Source organism: Hemicordylus capensis, chromosome 1, assembly GCF_027244095.1.
Source record: "Hemicordylus capensis ecotype Gifberg chromosome 1, rHemCap1.1.pri, whole genome shotgun sequence".
Taxonomy (NCBI): Eukaryota; Metazoa; Chordata; class Lepidosauria; order Squamata; family Cordylidae; genus Hemicordylus; species Hemicordylus capensis.
In genome coordinates, this window is record NC_069657.1 from 228,611,027 (window position 1) to 228,631,534 (window position 20,508).

The 20,508-nt window shown below is 44.2% G+C and overlaps 2 protein-coding genes across 13 annotated transcripts in view; one reads left to right on the forward strand and one right to left on the reverse strand.

The window, feature by feature from the left end:
- MLPH (melanophilin) overlaps nucleotides 1-15,677 on the reverse strand; it is a 214,227-nt gene extending 198,550 nt beyond the window's left edge. Inside the window, exon 1 of the mRNA XM_053283111.1 lies at nucleotides 15,656-15,677. The gene's annotated coding sequence lies outside the window, so the exon portion shown is untranslated. The remainder of the gene's footprint in view (nucleotides 1-15,655) is intronic.
- COL6A3 (collagen type VI alpha 3 chain) overlaps nucleotides 1-20,508 on the forward strand; it is a 164,254-nt gene that overhangs the window by 8,580 nt on the left and 135,166 nt on the right. The window contains exon 2 of one of the 12 annotated variants that reach the window (XM_053283097.1): nucleotides 2,930-2,962. The exons of the other annotated variants lie outside the window; for them this stretch is intronic. The gene's annotated coding sequence lies outside the window, so the exon portion shown is untranslated. The remainder of the gene's footprint in view (nucleotides 1-2,929; nucleotides 2,963-20,508) is intronic. 12 annotated transcript variants of the gene reach the window in all.

The window sequence follows — 20,508 nt, forward strand, 5'->3', positions numbered from 1 at the left end:
CTTAAAGACATAGTGCGAGTTGGTGGCAATTCATGCTGCCTCTTTACTCATTCCTGCACACCAGCTGTGAAGTGAGGAAAGTGGCATTTACACTTTAAGCTGCTCTGCCCATCAGTAGCTGGGGAAATTTAGTTGTGGTGGGGAAAACCATGAATAAGCAAAACTACCCCCCACAATAAACTGTATTTAGGTTTTATGATAAGTGAGAAATTTTAGCTGTTCTAGTAGGGTTAATACTTGTATTGTAATACTCAGTCCAAGAGTTGGTCAGCCCTTACAAGTTAACATCCAGAGGCCAGTTTAGCCTGAGTACAATCTGGGGAAAGCTGGCCTAGGAAAAGGAGTAGGTTGTATGTCTGAGGGTGATGTCTTCCTTTCCTCAGAGGAACCTGCCCCAAATATATCTAGCTCACTTTCCCTTTCAAAGGGAAAGGCCCAAACTCACAATAGATGTGCTCTTGTGAACTTCTCTCTGCATGAGAATTAGACAATAATGACAAGATCAAACAAGTGTCAAGAACTATTAATCAGTTCTTAGATTGTTCCAAGTCTCTAAACTCTAATGGAAATATTTAGATATGTCAGAATTTAGTTCTTCCAGATTCATGTACCCCTCAAATATCAGTTTTTGTGCCTAATTTGGATGATTAAAATCCTATACCAGAAATCTTCCAAGCCTTTAACTGCCTATTTGATATTCTGGAACTTCCTCCAGTGAGATCTGAATCATCTACAGCTGCTTTTCAATATGTTCTAATTATGAAATTATGTAGAGGGTCCACCACTCTACAAAAATCACAGCTTCTTGAATTAATCAATGACAAAGGTATCTCAGGTTTGACCCACTCACACAAAGCATTAAATAATTTCTCTCATCAAACTATTTAGTCTGGAATACGTATTGATCAAAAAAGAAATTCCACAGGATCAGTGATGAGAGCACGAGCTCTTCTAAAATGCTGCTAGGTGCTGAAGAAAGCACAAAATGGTGATGCAAAATAATTTGCTAATACAATAATGAAGTTGTGGGTGGAGGGTTATGTTTCCCTCAAAGCAAACCCACATAATATAGACACACACTCACACAGGACAGATAGACAATTAAACAAATATGGCTACCCACCACATCTAGTTTGGCCCTTGCTTTTGTTGCAACATGAAAAGAAATCCCTTTTATGCCCTATCTTATTTTGAAATTCAGCATATGTCAAAGGAAGTGTTTAGGAGTAATATAGCCCTTTTTTGGTTCTGTTTTTCCATGAACACAAATTAATGTTCATCAAAAACTATACCGTTGGAATGACCTTACGTGTCACTAGAACTCTACTAAAATTGTTCAAAATCGGAAGCTTGCGCCTCAAATGTTCATGTGTCTGCCATTTTGAACTGGGGTGGATAACATCATCACAAACTACACTGTTGATGTGTCTCTATGTGTCCCTACAGCTGTTCCTAATTTGGTTCAAATTGGTTAGGTGATTCACAAGTTACTCCATTTGCACCTCAAACGTTCATGTGTCTGCCATCTTGAATTGGGGTAGATGACATCATCACAAACTACGCTGTTGAGGTGTCTCTGTACCAAAAATTTTTAAAATCTGTCTAGGCATTGCAAAGTTGATAGGGAAACACACAAACACAGCTGGGTGGTCTCATACTTACTTTCCTTAAGGAAAAGGCTAAAAATACTATTTCCACAGCCTCACATTAGGCTGACATGTACACACACAACAGGCACTGGCACACCTGGTACTTCCAGCCACTTCTGGCCGAGGAGGCGGCAGGGGCAGCAGGGAGGTATGCTGCTGCCCTGAAGGCTTTTAATGGCAACAAGCACCAGCAGGGGAATGCAGTGGGAGGGGTAAGTGCACCCTCCCCCACCCTTAAAGCCGCACCCCCTTCATCTTCAAACCACCCCACCATGGTTCCGTGCACATCCCTACCTCACATTATCCTCTCCCAGCTCAAGACAGACTGACAGACGCACATGCATGCATGCATGCATGTGCGCACACACGCTCTCTTTCTCTCTCTTTTTGCTCTGATATTTCTTTCTCAGTGCTTTCATGCCAATGCTAGGGAAAATGGCAAGTAAACTAGAGAAGAGAATGTAACAGTCATACAAATAACAGTGACACTGTAATAAGAGATACTAATTTTTGTAATTTATTTTTATAATGAAGTATTGCCATTTTCTGCTTCTGACCTGAGACTAAACTAGTGAGAGGAAAAAGAATGTATCTTCAAAAAGCAGGAAAATCTCTCAGAACTCAAGAAGCCTTTGTGCATAGTAACATAACCACCCTCAGTCCACTCATGTCACTCAGCTGCTTAATGTGGAATACAGAACATTAGGATCTGGAAAAAATGATGGAGCTCTAAGGTTGGGCTTCTGATTCACAGGAGAGAAAGCAGCAGGTACTTAAGCTGGTTCAGTCTAGTGAAGAATATTTCTTATTCAGCAGATGTGGAAACGGATTTCAGCACGATTTCAGGTTCAGTTCCTCATTTGTATAGTGGGAACAACATTTCTATACATATGGAGAAAAATCTATATCTTATCTGTACCACTTCAGAATGCAGATGGAGTCTCATGAAAAGCATCCTTACAGATAGAAAACCTGCAAGTCAGGAAGAAGTCCAGAATCCTTTGATATGTTAGTATTCTGGATGGAGAGAATCTTTTGTTTTTCCAGTGAACCCCTCTGCATTTATGGTTTGTGCATAAGGACCCTGCAGATGGTTGAGTGAATGTTCACAGGCTGTGGGCAGAACTTGCCACTCTCCCCAATATGTGTTCATTCTACTTGTGATTATTGTGTGAATGGTGCTCTATTGCTGATGCTTTGTGTAGAAGGTTTTCATTCAAAGTTTACTTGCCAGAATTTCTAAAGTCTAATGATATTGGTTTTTCCTTCTAAATCCTTAGGCCCTACTCATAGAAAGAATAGAGATTTTATCTGTAAGTATTTTAAATGCCACTTACAAAATGTATTTTGATTATACATGGTATTTGTGTTTAGTAGGTGAGCAACCATTTGAATGGTAATAGCATATAAGTGGAAATGTGATATTTATATTTTTATGCAGGTGTTAGCATTATATAAGCTTTTCCACAAGGAAAAGGTAGATCTTGCATCGCCAACCTTTTGGAGTTCTTTGAGAGTGTCAGTAGTCATGTAAACCACCCAGAGAACTTGTGTTTTGGGTGGCATAAAATAGGTTAAATAAATAAATAAATAAATAAATAAATAAATAAATAAATAAATAAATGTGATCCATTTGACATAGTAGACTTGGACTTTCAAAAAGCTTTCAGCAAAGTTCCTCATCAAAGACTCTTGAGAAAATGTAGCAGTCGTGTGATAAGGAGACAGGTTCATGTGTGGATTGGTAACTGGTTGAAGGACAGGAAACAGAGGGTAGGGATAAATGGACAGTTCTCTAAATGGAGGTGAGTAAGAAGAGGAGTCCCTCAGGGATCTGTTTTGGGATCAGTGCTCTTTCACTTATTCATAAATGTTCTAGAAGTTGGGGTAAGAAGTGAGGTCGCCAGATTTGCAGATGACACCAAACTATTTAGGGTACTAATTTTAGATTGTGAGGAGTTCCAAAAGGATCTCTCCAAACTGGGGAGTGGGTGACAAAATACCAGATGAGGTTCAATGTTAGCAAGTGTAAAGTGATGCATATTGGGGCAACCCCACCCCCTCCCTCCCCATTTCACACATGGTGATGAGGTCTGAGCTGTTGGTGACTGACCAGGAGAGAGGTCTTGGGGTTGTGGTGGACAGCCCATTGAATGTTTCAACGCAATGTTCAACAGTTGTGGAAAAGGCCAATTCCATTAGGAATGGGCTTGAAAATAAAATTGCTGATATCATAATGCCCTTATACAAATCTATTGTGTGGCCACATTTGGAGTACTGTGTACAGTTCTGGTCACCATACCTCACAAAAGACATTATAGAACTGGAGAAGGTGCAGATGAGGGCCACCAGGATGATCAGAGGCCTAGAGCACTTTCCTTACAAGCTAAGGCTACAACACCTGGGGCTTTTTAGTTTAGAAAAGAGACAACTCAGTGGTAGTGGTGTGCATGGAACTGGTCCGGCACTGGGGAGGGGGAGGGTGTACTTACCCCTCACGCCACTTTCCCCCCTCCAGCGCTTGCCGCTTTGTAAGCATTTGGGGCAGCAGGTTACCTTCCTGCTGTCCCTACCACCATTCCTCGTCAAAAGGCTTCAAAAGCCTTACTGCACATGTACACATCCCGTGTATCACCTCCATGCATCACACACGAGCATGCCTGATGTGTGCATGCACACGACGCAGGACGTGACACACGCATGCGACGTGCGCACGCGCAGTGAGGCTTTTGAAGCCTTTTGACAAGGAACAGGGTTAGGGGTGGCAGGAAGGTACCCTGCCGCCCCAAATGCTTACAAAGTGGTGAGTGCTGGAGGGGGAAAAGCAGCGGGAGGGGTAAGTACACCCCCCCACCCTTAAATATCCACCCCCCCGGCATCGAACCACTAAACTGGCCCCAGGTCTGGACCGGTCCGGAGGCCCTTAGAATGGGCTTCAGACCGGTCCGTGCACATCCTGAGGGGTAACATATAGAGGTCTATAATATTATGCAAGGAGTGGAGAGAGTGCATAGATAATTTTTTAAAATCTCTCTCGCATAACTATAGAACCAGGATTCATCCCATGAAACTAATTGCCAAGAAATTAAGGACCAGCAAAAGGAAGTACTTTTTCCACACAATGCATAATTAACCTATGGAATTCTGTTCCACAAGATGTGGTGATAACCACCAGCCTGGATGGCTTTAAGAAGGGCTTATCTACATTCATGGAGAACAAGCCTACCAGTGGCTACTAATTTGAGGGCTATAGGCCACCTCAAGCCTCAGAGGCAAGATTACTCTCAATCATCAGGAGAGCAACTGCAGGAGAGAGGACATGACCTCAGCTCTTGCCAGGGGACATCTTAGAGGCATCTGATGGGTACTGTGTGAAACAAGATGCTGGACTAAATGGGCCTAGGGCCTGATCTAGCCGGGCTGGTTTTTTTTATGTTTTTGTGTTCTTAAATAGACTTGGCAAATTTGGAATTACAATTTTTCAAGGATCTTAAGGGGCAACATTTTGTATAGTTATATTTTCCCCCCTGATGTTATGATGATTTCATGGATGTGGGATGTATATATGATTTTATGTAATTGTATGTAATTGTTCTTAATTTACAATTTTAATACATTGATATTTTTGGATTCTTGGGTTGTCTCTAATGCTTGCCAGGAAAGTCTCTTTGTCTTAATACCTCATCTCCTTCTTGGGTTGCTGTGTAGCAAAGGACTCCAAAGGGGCAACTTCCTCCTCATGTGATGATTTTGATGTAATGCTTATATCCAGCAGTGTTCATAGTAATTTCCCCCCTTTTATAACTCTTATTGTCCTATAAGTCTAATTCAGTCCTCACTTCAGCCACACCTAATGACTGATCCACATGATGCTTTCAGAAGATCATTTGCATAAGTCGTGTGATGCTCAGATGGAACTTGATGCATAAGATGGAGTGTCAGCTCCTGGCTTAGATGGTTTAAAAAGGGGGTTAGATACATTTATGGAGGATAGCTCTATTAATGATTACTAGCCATTATAGCTAAATGGATCTTCCATGTTCAGAGGCAGTGTGCCTCTGATTTCAGTTCCTGAGTTCATACATCATGGGAGGCTGTTACCGTCTTGCATCTTCTGGTCAGCTTTCCCCCAGCATCTGGCTGGCTGCTGCCTTCTCACATGATGCTGATGCTGATGTAATGCTGGAAACGGTGCTGGGCTGGATGGACCCATGGCTGGATCACAAGTTCCATGTGCCAGGTCTCCAATACTTCCAGATTTTGCCTGCAGTCCTGTTCATAGGCATTTAAGCCTAAATTTTAAATTAAGCATTGGAATATAAGCTGTCTTTGTGCAGAAGTGCTACCCTGAAAACTTCACATCTTTCTCTTTGATTTCTGAATTGTATTTGATGGTCAAATAGATTACTTTAAAATAAATATTTATGGTAAACAAGATGGAGGTGCTCACTGTAGGAAGCTGCAGTTCAGGAAATGGGATAGATCTGCCTGTTCTGGATGGGGTTACACTCCCCCAGAAGGAACAGGTTTGTAGTTTGGGAGTACTTCTGGATCCAATCCTCTCTCTGATACCTCAGGTGGAGGTGGTGTCCAAGACAGGAGTGCTTTCCATCAGCTTCAACTGGTATACCAACTGTGCCCTTTCCTGGAAGTGAGTAGCCTTAAGACAGTGGTGCACACGCTGGTAATCTCCAGGCTTGACCACTGCAATGCACTCCATGTGGGACTGCCTTTGTACATAGTCCAGAAGCTGCAATTGGTGCAGAATGCTGCTTCCAGATTGGTCTCCGGGACATCCCATACAGAACATAGAGATGCAAGTTTTGGGCAGTATAGAAATATTTTAAATAAAGAAAGAAATAATAAACATATTACTCCAGTTCTAAAAGATCTACACTGGCTACCAATAGGTTTTTAGGCAAAATACAAAGTGCTGGCTATTATCTATAAAACTCTTAACAGCTTGGGCCCAGGGTATTTAAGAGAATGCCTTCTACGTTATGAACCCTGCCGCCTATTAAGATCTTCGGGGAGATTCTTCTGAGGGTGTCACCACCTTGTCTGGTGGTTTCAAAAGGTGAGCCTTCCCTGTAGTTGCCCCAGGGCTGTGGAGAAAAAGCAATGCAGTATTTGGACTAAAAAAAAATAATTTGATAGTGAACAACCCCTTCTTTAGACGGAATGTTGTGCAGAAACACACACACACACACACACACACACACACACACACACACACACACACACAGAGAGAGCTCCCTGCCAAAGAGGCCCAAACTGGGGATGGAAATTAAAAATAAATGGTTGAGCCCTAAGAAAAACCAATTTGCAGTTTGTAACAGGGGCAGTTTAAGTGATGTTCCTTCTACCTTCCTAATCACTGAGTTGTAGACTGCTCAGGGTTTCCATTTTCTGTAGGTGGGACTTCCTCTTGGATCCTTTTTTCTTCTTCAAGGGGAAGCTGTAGTGTGACTACTAGCAAAGTGTTTGTCCCATATTAAAGAGTGGTTCTTACAGTCTGTTTTGGGATTTCTTTGGAGTTAAGTGGCTGTCTGAGCATCCTTCCTTGCTCATCATTGTGTTGATATTTATCTCCCTTTGAAGCTAAGGGTGATCTCTCTCTTTCTCTCATAGAAATAATTTGTGCTGCCCTGGTGAGATGCTGGGCAGCACAAATTCATTTAGTTAAAATCATTTAGTTAAAATCCCCAACTCCAAACTGCACTCAATTTCTCTCTAGCTCAACGATCTTCACTATTTTTTAAGTGGGCAATTTCCCCCCCAGCTTTGGCAAACACCCTTCAGTGAAAGAACCATTTCCCACTGTGCTGACCTCCACACAGTACTGTGCTTTCCTCAGAGCCGGGAGGGCCCTTTCCCTTAAAGGGCGCCCTCTCAAGAGCTCTAGGAGGAGAGTAGCACTAGGAAGGGCTACACAGCACACTCTATGCATGCCTTCCAAGATGGGGTAGGGGCTCAAGAAGACCCCCATTTCCCTTAAAGGAGCTCCCTGACCCTGGGCAAAGTGCTGTATTGCACACAGCAGGTACGGTCGCCACACGGTGCTAGCGGGACTGTGCAGAATATTCAGCTTGGCTTCTGGGCCTTACAGTGAAGAACCCTGATCTAGCTCCTTAAAAGGGGCAACAAAACCAGCCTGAATGTATAGTGTGTGTTTGTGTGTGTAAGAGGAAGACACATGGCCTGATTCTGTGCATGTCTGCTTGGGAGCACTCAACCATGAGACAAGGTGAAGTGATAGCTTCAGGCAATACCTCCACCATGCAGGCACCAGCCCTGCAGGCATTGCCTCACTGCCGGCATTGCCACCCTGCTACCTCCCTCCCTTTGAGTTTCCCTTGCCTAGTGTTCTGGCCTGCCCCTGACATGGACGCCATCCCTGCCTCCCTCACCAGTCTGGCCTCTTCTCCATCACTGGCTTCCTTAGTTTCTAGGCACACCACTGTGCCTGTCTTAAATGGCTAGGTGCAGGTAGAGGTGGGGAGGTTTGAGCTACTAGCACGGAGCAGCGGTTTTGTTTCCACTGCTTTGCTACCTCCAGTAGCTGGATCACTTTCTCTCTTATTCTCTCCCCACCCTGCACCTTCCACCAATAGACTTCTGTGTTGCACTTTCAAGCAAAGCGCTGAGCACAGGTCTGTTGGTGGAAGGTGCAGTGGAGGGAGGAGCGCGCGAGAGAAAGCAATCCAGCTGTTGGAGCTAGTGAAGCAGCAGCTAGGCAGAGGCCCTTGCTCTAGGCTAGAAGCTCCAACCTCCCCACCTCCACCTCGGCCACTGACTGGCCGTTTAAAACAGGCTCAGTGCACACAGGTGGCACACCCAGAAACCAAGGCCGCCCAGAGGTGGGGCTGGCACCATCATGGGGGGCAGGGCCAACGGGGGCTTGGCTTTTGCCCCTAATGGCAAGCAGCCTCAAGCTGGTGCTGTGTATGCTTTGAAGTAAGCCAATTGAGTCCAATAGTGCTTATTCTCAAGAACATTTGCATCGGATTGCAGCAGTGAAGCCTGAGGCTTTGCCGATTTCTGGAAACTAAGTCCTAATGAGAGTCTGGCAGGGAGTACCTTAAAAACCTACAGCACCTTGTGAAGAAACATAAGAAATCCTCGACTAAGTGCAAAACTTCTAAGCAACAGCCTCTGTTTATTTACAGTGTTATCTTCTATCTGGAGCTATAAAATGAGAGGGACGTGGGGGCTGCAATCCTATATGCACTTGGGAGAAAATTCCATTAAAAGCAGGCAGTAATGAATCCTTCCATGCCAGCCCAGCCCATGTCATCCTGGTTGTGTGTCCAAGCCTTTTTACAGTTTCTGGGTGAACTTCGTCCTGCTATTTGCTTATTTAAGAATTTCTGTTGTGCTAGCTAGAAACAGCACCTGCACCTACTGATAGCAGTAGCAGAAAGCATTCTGATGTGGATCTTGTCTTGGAGATACTCCCTGTTGATTTCAGTTGAATTTTCACTTGGATTTACGTCAGACAAGATTCATATTGGAACTACTTCTTGAGGCTTTTCTTCATCTCATTCCACCACTTCTCCTTTGCATCGTCATCATCTTCTCCCTCCCCCCTGTTCTGTTCTTTGCTCTCCTCCCCCGCCCCCCGCCGCATCCTTATTTTTAAATTCTGCCTTTCCTTGCAGTGAAGGGAAGCCTCTTTGGACTCTCGTTTCTTCCCCTTCAGCCATTGTGTTGCATGCAAGTCCTCTTCCTAATGAATTTACAAGCAGGCGTCTCTGGCCTGCTTTCAGATCTTGATATATTACTGTCCTCCTGGAGTTACACGAAGGTGAGCAAAGATGGAAATTGTCGTGTTCTTTTAGAAAGCAGAGAGCCATCTTAAGTTTAAACAAACACAATTATTTTAGGAGAGCGCTCTGCTTGCTTGCATGTAGCACACACTCCCACATTCTTCTGCTGGGCCAGATTCAGTTAACCAAATGAATAGCAACTCTTTAACCGGGACAGTGTGCTACCGCCACAGAAATGTCTCTAGGACCCAATTACTTCTGTAATTGCATCTCTTTTAATCATGCATTGAAAAGTATCATCCAAATTGGCCCACCATCTTGAGACAGAAGAATGTTTTTTGCAGATTGAATTAGGTTAGGTTTGTGCTTGGTGCAGAAAGATCTCAGGCTGCAGCAAGGCATTATGGGACAAAGAAGCAGGTTGATCCTACTGTAGGAATTAACTACTTTTACTGTCCCTTTTATAGTGTGGAAATTCTACGCTATGTTTCTGAGATGCCAAATGTTGATGGTACATTTTGTTTTCTTACTTTCAGTTTTAGAATACACTTAATTGCAATTCCAAGAATTTGATATTAAAGCTTCCTTCTTGAAGTGGGAAAAGACCTTTGGCACCAGCCTGTACAAGGGGGAAATGGACGTGTTCCAGATTCAGTGTACCACCCACTCTACAAAGAGAGCACTGACGATGGGAAGCTAGGAGTGAAGTAGTTAGTGGAGGATTGGCCAGCACAGGGAATCCCCTTCTTCCCTGTCTGAGGTCAGGCATATAGGTCAGCTACAGAGAGGAGTTGTGCAGGTGTAAGTTCTAGGATGAGTGTTGGGTGGAGAGGAGGCAGGAAAGAGGAGATTTCCTGAATGGAGGATCCTCTTCCTTCCCAACCTTCACTATCCACAATTAGCCATCCCATTACTTCCCTGCCTTCCTTTTCTACCCAGGGGAGGAAGATCATGCCTCCATGTTTAAAGATCCATATTTTAGATACTGTGTGTGCTCCATTGTTCTCTCTAAATGATGAATCTAATTATAGATGTACAGTACAAACCTTATTACTCTGTTTTATTCTGCCTTAAGTTTTGGAAGTCATCATGGAGAGGGGATGGAGCTGTAGCTCAGTGGCAGAGCGTCTGCTTTGCATGCAGAGGGTCCCAGGTTCAATCCCTGGAATCTCCAGATAGGGCTGGGAAAGATTCCTGCCTGAAACCTTGGAGAGAGCTGCAACTAGTCAGTGTACACCATACTGAACTAGATGAACCAAGGCAGTGGTGGCCAGTGAGGGCGGTGCGGGGGTGGCGGAGATACCAATGGCACCTGGAGACTGTGGGGAGCAGTGGCTCATGTGTGGAAGCCAGGTGAGTGCCATAGGTGGGGCAGCTGCTACGCGGGATGCCAGCTGGGGCGCTGCTGCTCCCTGCAACTTCCAGGTGCTGGTGGTATCTCTATTAAAGAGATGCAATCTGCCTTCACTACATCAGATTCAGACTGAAGATTATTTCTTATGTCCAAGTATTGCCATTAGGGAGAATGCATATAGTTGTTGCTGACAGAAAATGGCATTGGGCCATTTCAGATGATACCTTCAAGCCAGCTCCTACTTACACAAGAGTAGGGCCCTGTGTGAACTCCCACCCTGCGTGACTTCCCTTTCTCTGAACTGCATAGGGGGTGGTCCGTTTGGATCCCCCGTGCAATTGGAAGGGGGAAGGTGCTCTGGGATGGGGAGATGGGCATGCTTATGCATGGCCCTATTTGTGTGTGGGTAGGAACTGGCTTGGATGTATTGTCCAAAGTGGCTCATGATGCGCTGCATAACCTTGTAATGATTTGGTATACAGTCAGCTGCACATTTTTTTTCAAATGGTAATTTCCTCCACTTGCTTTCCCATGAATTTTTCAGTTGTGACTATTATAATGTCATAGAGTTGGAAGGGAACTTGAAGGTCTTCTAGTTGTGCTCAGAGCAGTCAGTTATGAACACTTCTTTACAGAAGCAAACTTAGAACCCAGCAGCTCCTGCAAGACATTTGTTCTGCTTTCACTGCTGCCAGGGCTGTAAGAGCAAGCTTTCCATCAGCCAGTGTGGTGTAGTGGTTAGAGTGCTGGACTAGGACCAGGGAGACCCGAGTTTAAATCCCCATTCAGCCATGATACTTGCTGGGTGACTCTGGGCCAGTCACTTCTCTCTCAGCCTAACCTACTTCACAGGGTTGTTGTGAGGAGAAACTCAAGTATGTAGTACACCGCTCTGGGCTCCTTGGAGGAAGAGTGGGATATAAAATGTGTTAAAAATAATAATTCTGAAATGGAGGAATTCTTATAGTATAACTTAGTTGTGGGGAAGAGAAGGAGGAGTTCTGCTAGTGCTTGCCCTTTCTTTGGGATGAGAGTATAGATGGGGGAGGGCAATGATAATGATCTCTTGCTCATGGGGCCAGACAATTGGCTAGTTTTTAAAAAAGCCAATTCAAGGCTAGGATATATTAATGACTATCAGTCATGACTTAATGCAAACTCCAGGTCAGGGCTAAACTATAATTTTGTTAAGTTTACCATTGGAATGGGTACATCCCCCCCCCATAAATAGGAGCCATAGGGGAGCAGGTTTGATCCAAAAAGGAACTATGCATGTGGGAGAGAGCCTTTTACCCCTCTGCAATCACAATCTAGACTCCCCCACCCCACCCCGCTGCCGCCACAACCACCACACAGTGGCTGCATTTGCCCTGGGAGGAAAGCTTCCATGGGTATCCATCGGAGCTTTTCCCCCAGGGCAAATAAAGCAGGGGCAGAGTGTTAAATCTCCTTTCCTCCATGTTGTGGTTCCAACCCACAAAGGGGCCAATCTGACTATTTATGGAATAAAAAGCAAGCATGATAGCCCTGATCACAAGCAGCACCAGCTGGCTTCTCTTCATCATTGCTGCATTGCAAAGCCAGGACCAGCTCTCACTCTCTCTTTCTCCTGCTCCCTCCAGGCTCTAGGGGTGTGCACAGAACAAACGGGTTGCTCAGTTTGGTTCGAGTCTGGATTGGACTCGAACTGCATTGGGCATGTTTGGTTTTGTGCACCCTGAACACCTCCCCTCCACCGGGTTTGGTTAAGGTTTGGGGGATTCATGATTAAAAACAATTTTTAAAAAAAGAAAAATAACTCCCCGCTGCCGCTCTAGGGGGCTTCTCAGAGGCCGTGGGGTGTGTGTGTCTCCAGAGGTTCCCCCTCCCACGCCAGCCTCCATTAATGTCCAAATCACCTGGTTCAGGTGGTCTTTGGCTTGATTTGGGCCTGTCCTCCATGGTGGCGGTCATTTTGGAGGCCCATTGGGCATGCACGATGGCCTCCAAAATGGCTGTCGCCATGGAGGCCAGGCCCAGAACAGGCCGAAGATCTTCTGAAATGGGTGATTTGGACATTAACGGAGGCTGGTGGGGGGAGGGGAAGCTCCAGAGACCCCCTCCGCACCCCGGAACGGCAGTGGTCAGTTATTTTTCTTAAAATAAAAAAATTATATTCTTAAACTTAGAATTCCCTGAACAGGCCAGGTGTGTGTGGTTGGTTGGTTCAATATCGAGCTGAACCTAGGGAGCGGAGGGTTCAGTCCAATATCAAGCCATTGAACTGATCCCTACCAGGCTCCAGTGGGCCTCATGACAGAGCTGCCCTTGATTACAGGGGAGCTGCTATTTACTGAATAAAAAGCAAGCATGCCGGCCCCAATCACTTGCTCATTACGTTTAAGCTCATATCTCTGGTCAGTTTTGGAATTTAGTCCCCCTGTTTCATGTTCTCTGTCTTTAATGTGGTTTTCAAAGAAGTTAAACTTTAATAAATGCTTGGACATTGTTTAAAAGTGACAATCTTACGTTCTCTCATTCATGTTTTATCAGGTTTGACTGATACACCAGCTTGCAACGTTACCTAGATAGAGATAGCTTGGCAACAGTTACTCATGCTCTGGTAACCTCTTGCTTAGATTGCTGCCATGTATTGTATGTGGGGCTGCCTTTGAAAACGGTCTAGAAACTGCAGCTGGTACAAAATAGGGCCGCAAGATTATCAACTGGGACTTGGCGTTTTGATCATATCACACCAGTGCTTCATCAGCTGCACTGGCTCCCAGTCAGTTTCCAGGCCCAATCCAAAGTGCTGGTTTTAACCTTTAAAGCCCTAAATGGTTTGGGAACAGGTTACCTGAGAGAGCGCCTTCCTCCATATATCTTGACTTGGACTTTAAGATCTTCTTTGGAGGTCCTCCTCTGGCTACCCCTGCCAAACAAGGTGAGGGGGGTGGCTAATAGGGAGAAGGCCTTTTCGGTGGTTTCACCCTGCTTATGGAAGATCCTCCCCAGGGAGGTTCACCTGAAAGCTCATCACTTTGTTCTTTTAGATGCCTTTCTGTTGACTCAGGCCTTCTCAATTTTTAAAACTGACTTTTAAAAGGTTTTTAAATTGCTTTGTACTGGTTTGGGGGGGATTTTTTGGTGTGGTGATTTCATGTGTGTTGTGTTTTTACTCGATGTTTTAATGATGTGTTGTGAGCTGCCAAGAGAACAATTTGTTATGGGGTGGCTAACAAAGATGATGATGATGATGATGATGATGATGATGATTCATGTGCACAGAATCCACCTTCTTTTAATTCTGTCCTGCGCTTGGCAAAATAATCCTACTTAAACAGAATAATATCTGCCAGGAATCCAGCAGATGGCAGCAAAACTGTTGAAAACTCACCCAGTTGCCAAGTGACATAGAGCAGGCATCCAAAGGGCTTATTTATTCACAGACTAATATGACCTTGCTCCCTTCCAAGTGGGCTGGAATAGAGGAAAAATATATATAGTGTGATCCAGCCTATAATTGTGACCATTCTAATTCATTATCAAAGTCTTCCTACACTCTGTTATACTGAATTTGCTCTGGCACCGCCTTGCCCTTGACATCCTATTAATTTTGTCTGCTAATTCCATTTTAAACAAATGCTAAACCCAACTACTTTATGATGCCATCTGCATTTTTCAGGCAACTAGATTTAACATACCAGGGAGTGTCTTGATGCCAGGAACTTTGTGCATGCAGTGATGCAAATTAAACATTTAAGTTAAAAAGAAAGGAGGGGCAAGCCTGCAATTAGAGATGAGTGCATGGAAGTACTGGGAATATGTGAGCATTTTGTCTGAGAGTAAGGCTCAAAACGGAAGTGGAATGGAATGTGAAGAAAGTGCTGGTCTGGATGTAGCTTTGGTCTCCTTCCTTTTAGGATTATACAACCAAACGAAACAACCCCAAACTGCTGCTTCTCCATGACTCAAGCGCCAGCTGAACCTTTCCTCAAACAACTGGCATGATATCCAAGGGAGAGAAGGCGTGTTGGCTGACTCCTGCACAGCAATTCCTGTTATGGCCTTTTGCTTTGTACCATATGGACTCTGACCTGAATTGCTGCAGTCTCTCCCTGTGAAACGCCATATCCATCACTTTGCACATCTGAGCTTATTGGCACTGTAGCAATGCACGTGTTTGTGTAATATATTCTTCAGTACATTCTAGGATCTTAGTGGAGGAACAGGCCCATCCCCCACGACTTCTTTTGAAGGAATGGCATCACATGAGTTACAACTGCATATGCATTTGCCTTCAAAGGAAAAAATAACTGCTTTCATTGCCATATTTGTATAATTAAATGCTCAGCAGATGACATGTGTTTGCCTGGGCTGCAAATACTTTCATACATTTATGGAGACAACAGGAGTGCAGATCAGTAAGACAGTCTACAGACTCTCTACAAACCATGCAAAATGTTGTGCCCTAAATAATGCAAGGAATGAGGGGGGAGTCCTCCTCAAAAGTAAGTGCAACAATGAAAGAATTCTCATATGTCTTCTGTGCACTTCTTCAAGCACAAGAGCTTATTTTATTTTCACCTACCCTAGTTTTTGTTCCTGTGCTCCTAAACATTTTATTTCCCCATGAATGCCACCCTCCTTCCTTAATCCTTTCTGTCCCAATCTTTGAAATAAAAATTAAAAGTGACATTCTGAATTCTACAGTAGCCGGCTCCTGATCTCAGAAAACCAAAGCATGCAGAAAACAGAAGCATATGCATACTTTCTGAAAACACAAGCAAATGCATAATTGGAAACCCCACATTATTTGATTGAACAACAGGGAGGCTTTACAGACAGGGCTTCTACCCCGAATCTACTTCAGAGGATTGTGTGTGCACACCAGCCAAACTTACCCTGAAATCCCTTAGAGATTCTTTGACCCACTCTTTCATGCTCAAACGAAGGCTTGGAGTTAATGAGGGGGACTTGATGCCCTGCCTTATTTTTATGTGTCAGGCAATTTTGGAGGAACTGACTCAGTCCTTGATACAACTCAAGAACTAATTCAGGGGAGTTTGCTGTTATTGGAGAGGAACACAAACAGAGATTACACTCTGAGTGAAGCAATTCCGTGAAGTATTTTTCCAATTTGGTGGACCACTTAATACGATACAATCTTATGTCAGTTGCTGTATTTAATAAAGACTCATAGTCCACATAAATGGTCCAGTCATTAAGCTTTAGGTGCATAACTAATGGAAGATGGTTGCTGTCTGTATGGCAGTCCGCCATAAACTGAAACACTAAATTTAGCAGATTATAGGAAACAAAGATATAATCAATGGTACTTGCTTCAACACTCAATAAAAATGTAAATTCTCCAAATCTGTCTCCCCACGTCTGTTAACCATTTGCATAGGGCAAAGCCCAGCATAATTACACCCCTTTGAGGGGATGGGCCTCAACTGTTTTGGGTGGGGGTGTGGGATCTTGAAAATGTGAATAAAAGGTCCTGTCATCCTGACTTATCCATGCATTAAAATGACCTGCCAAGATGATAAAAGCTTCTGGATGCAATAATTTAATTTACCAATATGCTCTTCTAATTTTAACAAACCTCTTTAACCAGTGAACATAACCATTGGGGAGGAAAATAAACATTTATAATCACAAAACTAGTTGATCTAAAATTAACAGTCACGGAAGTTGTGAGGTGAGCCAGTGGATCCAATCTGCTAATACAAGCCCTAAGCTTGGTGGAAGTAAACACCCCCAAACCACCTCTAGATTGCCCACCCTTGGGCTAGGCAAGGCTTACCACTTGACTTTCTTCACCCTCAGTATATCCTTCTTTGCCTCCTTGTAAGTCAGAACCAAGCAAACTAGCTGAGCCTTCTCATTTATTCAAACATTTCTGAATAATAATAATAAAAATCTAAAAGAGAGTTTGTGAGTCTAATTGTTTATCAGGTTTTGATGAATACTCAAATATTGCCATGACAGTATGGGCAGTGAGCAGCCATTGATTACCAATAAACTCTGGTGTGTATTTTTGCAGTTGTCTGGGGGGTTCTTGCTCATTGTGTTGGGGAGAAAAGTTAATTGTTCTGACTAAATCATCTCACTGATCAATCCACTTGGGTAAGAGTGATGGTGTAGTCTCTGCAACAAGAGACTTCTCTGGATCTAACACAGCAAATCTATTTGGGGTGAACAAAGAGTTTAGATCACTTACAGTTTCTTTTTGAATAAGCAGTTCATCAATCCAGAGTTATTTGGGGGTCTTGATCCAGCCTTGGTTGGACTTGGGACATTTTTTATTGCCCGTTTGTATGATTTTAGAAAAAATGTAAGTTCCAGGATAAGTTAATTTTTCTTGTTTCTGGACTGCGATTCTTCCAGGAACTGTCAGCTGCTACACAGTGCCCAAAAAGAAAAGAAAAAAGTATAGTTGTGACATCAAAAAGATCAAAAGCTTAAAAATACAGAAATACTGATTAAAATCTAAATAAGAAACTATTATCAGGAGAGGTATAATAATAATAATATATTATTATTATTATTATTATTATTATTATTATTGAGGAATAATAATAATAATTATTAATAATAATTATTATTAATTATTATTAAAAACAAATCTAAGTGTTGCATGGATTGACTACAAGAAAGCCTTCGATTCATTGCCTCACACATGCATACTAAAATGTTTAGAAACAACTGGTGTCAGCAAAAACATCCAGATATTTATTAAAAAAGCGATGAGCATGTGAAGTACACAGTTAACAATCAATGGCGAGACACTTGGACAGGTTAGCATTAGAAGAGGCATTTTCCAAGGGGACTCACTATCCCCTTTGTTGTTTGTAATCGCCATGACCCCACTTTCACAAATACTAAACAAAACAGGCCTTGGATACCAAACATCTAAAACATCAAGTCAAATCAACCATCTGCTGTACATGGACGATCTGAAGTTGTATGGAAAGTCCCAGTCAGAAATCGAATCATGGCTAAACACAGTCCGTATATTCAGTAGTGATATAGCAATGGAGTTTGGACTAGACAAGTGTGCTGCATTAATAATGAACAGAGGGAAAATAAGAAAAACAGAAGGAATAGAACTGCCCAATGGAAGCAAGATCAAGAACCTGGAAGAGAAAGAACATTACAAATACTTGGACATTCTCCAGGCTGATAACATGGCACACACTGAAGTTAAAAGAAAAATTGGAAGTGAATACATCAGGAGAGTTAGAAAAATCCTCAAGTCCAAACTCAATGGCGGGAACACCATACAAGCCATAAACACCTGGGCTATACCTGTTATCAGATACACTGCAGGAATAATAGACTGGACCCAGGCAGAGCTAGAGACGCTAGATCATAATACCAGGAAAATCATGATCATCAATCATGCTCTGTACCCCCGCAGTGATAGCAATAGCAATAGCAATAGCACTTACATTTATATACCGCTCTATAGCTGGAAGCTCTCTAAGCGGTTTACAATGATTTAGCATATTGCCCCCCAACATTCTGGGTACTCATTTTACCGACCTCGGAAGGATGGAAGGCTGAGTCAACCTTGAGCCCCTGGTCAGGATCGAACTTGTAACCTTCTGGTTACAGGGCGGCAGTTTTTACCACTGCGCCACCAGGGTGATGTCGATAGGCTATACCTCCCTCGCAGCTCAGGCAGAAGAGGAATGCTGCAAGTCCATCAAACAGTAGAGGAGGAGAAAAGAGGCCTTGAAGAATATATCAAGGACAGTGAAGAAGATGCACTTCAAATGGTCAATAACACAAAACTATTCAACCCCAATGAAACAAAGCAGGCCTACAAGAAAGAACAAGTCAAGAACCGAGCAGAAAAATGGAAAAATAAGCCCCTGCATGGTCAATATTTGCACAATATAAGTGGAAAATCAGACATCACCAAGACCTGGCAATGGCTTAAGAAAGGCAACTTGAAGAAAGAAACAGAGGGTTTAATACTGGCTGCGCAAGAACAGGCACTAAGAACAAATGCAATAAGAGCAAAAGTCAAAAAGTCAACAACAAACAGCAAGTGCCGCCTTTGTAAAGAAGCAGATGAAACAGTGGACCACCTAATCAGCTGTTGTAAAAAGATCGCACAGACTGACTACAAACAAAGGCATGACAAGGTAGCAGGGATGATACAGTGGAACATCTGCAAAAAATACAAGCTACCTGTAGCCAAGAATTGGTGGGACCATAAAATTGAAAAAGTTGAAGAAAATGAAGATGTAAAAATATTATGGGACTTCCGACTACAAACAGACAAACCATCTGCCACACAATACACCAGATATCACTGTAGTCGAGAAGAAAGAAAAGCAAGTCAAAATAATCGACATAGCAATAGGGGTGTGTCCGAACCGGTCTGGAGGCCATTCTAATGATCTCCGAACTGCCGGACCGGTTCGGACTGGGCCGGTCTGGGTCTGGGTGGGGGGGTCTCACTTTAAGGGCGGGAGGGCTTGCTTACCCCTCCCGCCTCTTTGCCCCCGTCAGAGGCCGTAATCTATGGTAAAATTGGGGCGCTGGAAACCAGCCGCCGCCGCTTCCGCCGCCCCCCCCGGTGAGCAGATTAGAGAAGGAAAGGCTACTGCCGCCCTGCCGCCCTCCCGCCCCGCCACCCCCCCACGAGTGCTCACCAAGTTTAAAGAAATTAGAGAGGAGCTCGCGAACAGAGCTCCTCTCTTATCGAAGCCTCCGGCCCAACTGGGGCTTTGGGCGCACGCGCACGCGCGCTAGAGCTCTTTATCTGCTAGAGCTTTTGCCGGAGGCCCGGTCTACCCGCCGGGAAGAAGCCGGGTAGACTGGGCCTCCGGCGATCGGAGGCCCGGCGGGTAGACCGGGCCTCCGATCGCCGGAGGCCCGGTCTACCCGGCTTCTTCCCGGTGGGTAGACCGGGCCTCCGGCAAAGGCTCTAGCGGATAAAGAGCTCTAGTGCGCGTGCGTGCGCGCCCAAAGCCCCAGTTGGGCCAGAGGCTTCAATAAGAGAGGAGCTCTGTTCGCGAGCTCCTCTCTAATTTCTTTAAACTTGGTGAGCACTCGTGGGGGGGTGGCGGGTGGCGGGGCGGGAGGGCGGCAGGGCGGCAGTAGCCTTTCCTTCTCTAATCTGCTCACGGGGGGGGGGGGGGGGCGGAAGCGGCGGCGGCTGGGGCGGCTGGTTTCCAGCGCCCCAATTTTACCATAGATTACAGCCACTGGTGGGGGCAAAGAGGCGGGAGGGGTAAACAAGCCCTCCCCGCCCTAAAATGCAGGCCCCCCTTCTGTGCTGGTCCGGACTGCTCCGGACCATGCACATCCCTACATAGCAATACCAGGGGATAGCAGAATAGAAGAAAAAGAAATAGAAAAAATCACCAAATACAAAGATCTACAAATTGAAATTGAAAGGCTGTGGCAGAAAAAGACCAAAATAATCCCAGTGGTAATTGGCGCCCTGGGTGCAGTTCCAAAAGACCTTGAAGAGCACCTCAACACCATAGGGGCCACAGAAATCACCATCAGCCAATTACAAAAAGCAGCTTTACTGGGAACAGGCTATATTCTGCGACGATATCTATAACAATTGACAATAAAATTCAGCCATCCCAGGTCCTTGGGAAGGACTCGATGTCTGGATAAAACAAACCAGTCAATAACACCTGTCTGACTGTGTAAACAAGAAATAATAATAATAATAATAGGGGCCACAGAAATCACCATCAGCCAATTACAAAAAGTACCATTA